Source organism: Olea europaea, unplaced genomic scaffold (genome assembly GCF_002742605.1).
Source record: "Olea europaea var. sylvestris unplaced genomic scaffold, O_europaea_v1 scaffold44, whole genome shotgun sequence".
NCBI classification, from domain to species: Eukaryota; Viridiplantae; Streptophyta; class Magnoliopsida; order Lamiales; family Oleaceae; genus Olea; species Olea europaea.
In genome coordinates, this window is record NW_019262707.1 from 228,506 (window position 1) to 230,492 (window position 1,987).

The window sequence follows — 1,987 nt, forward strand, 5'->3', positions numbered from 1 at the left end:
CGGTAAGGACATTGCTACATGTACACTTTAGTTTATACTTTGCCATGTGACATTGCCCAGTTGGATAGTTTAAATTTAGAACAGTTTTCCCATCCAATGGACACTCGACAACAATACAAGTGTCGAACAACGTGTCAAAAATCTGTGTACAAATAGTAATGTTCAAACGGTAAGAACCTTGCTACATGTACACTATGGTGTACACTTTAGTTTACACTTTGCTAAGTGACATTACCCTATTGGACTATTTGAATTTAAAATAGTTTTTCCATCCAATTGACACTTGACAACAACTTAAGTGTCAAACAACGTGTCAAAAATCAGTGTAAAAATAGTAGTTTTCCCATCCAAATGCCACTTGACAACAATACAAAGGTCAAACAACTTGTCAAAAATCAGTGAACAAATAGCAAGGTTCAATCGATAAGAACCTTACAACATGTACACTATGGTGTACACTTTAGTTGACACTTTGCTATGTGACATTACCCTGTTGGACAGTTTAAATTTCAAACAGCTTTACCATCCAATTGACACATGACAATAATGTAAGTGCCAAACAACGTGCCAAAAATCAGTGTACAAATAGCAAAGTTCAATCGGTAAGGACCTTGCTACATGTACACTATGGCGTACACTTTAGTTTACACTTTGTCATGTTACATTACCCTTTTGGACAATTTAAATTTCAATCAATTTTCCATCCAACTGACACTTTACAACAATACAAGTGTCAAAAAAATGTTAAAAATCAGTGTACAAATAGCAGTTTTCCCATCCAATTGACACTTGACAACAATGGAAAGGTCAAACAACGTGTCAAAATTAGTGTACAAATTGCAAAGTTCATTTGATAAGAACCTTGCTACATATACACTATGGTGTATACTTTAGTTTACACTTTGCCATGTGACATTATCTCGCTGGATAGTCTAAATTTCAAACAGTTTTACCATCCAATTAACACTTGACAACAATGCAAGTGTCAAACAACGTGCCAAAAATCAGTGTATAAATAGAAAAGTTCAATCAGTAAGGACCTTGCTACATGTGCACTATGGTGTACACTTTCGTTAACACTTTGCGACGAGACATTACCCTGTTGGATAGTTTAAATGTAAAAGAGTTTTCCAATCCAATTAACAATTGACAACAATTCAAGCGTCTAGTAACACTTCAAAAATTAGTGTATAAATAGAAAAGTTCAATCGATAAGAACCTTGCTAGATGTATAAATTCCAAACAGTTTTCCCTTTGCCACGTGACATTGCCTTGTTGGACTGTATAAATTCCAAACAGTTTTCCCATCCAATTGAGACTTGACAACAATGTAAGTGAAAAACAACGTGTCAAAAATCAGTGTACAAATAGCAGTTTTTACATCCAATTGACACTTGACATCAATGCAACTGTCAAACAACGTGTCAAAAATCAGTGTACAAATGGAAAAGTCCAATCAGTAAGACCTTGCTACATGTACACTATGGTGTACACTTTAGTTTACACATTGCTACTTGACATTACCCTATTGGAGAGTTTAAATTTCAAACAGTTTTCCTATCCAATTGACACTTGACAACAATACGAGTGTCAAACAACGTGTTAAAAATCAATTTAGAAATTGCAATGTTCAATCGGTAAGGACCTTGCTACATGTACACTTTTGTTTAAACTTTGTCACGTGACATTAGCCTGTTGGACAGTTTAGATTTCAAATAGTTTTCCCATCCAATCGACACTTGACAACAATGCAAGTGTCAAGCAACGTGTCAAAAATCAGTGTAGAAATAGCAAAGCTCAATCGGTAAGGACCTTACGACATGTACATTATTGTGTACACTTTAGTTTACACTTTGCCACGTGACATTACCCTGCTGGACAGTTTAAATTTTAAACCATTTTCCCATCCAATTGACACTTGACAACAATGCAAGTGTGAAAAACCGTGTCGAAAATCAGTGTACAAATAGTAAAGTTCAATCCGTAA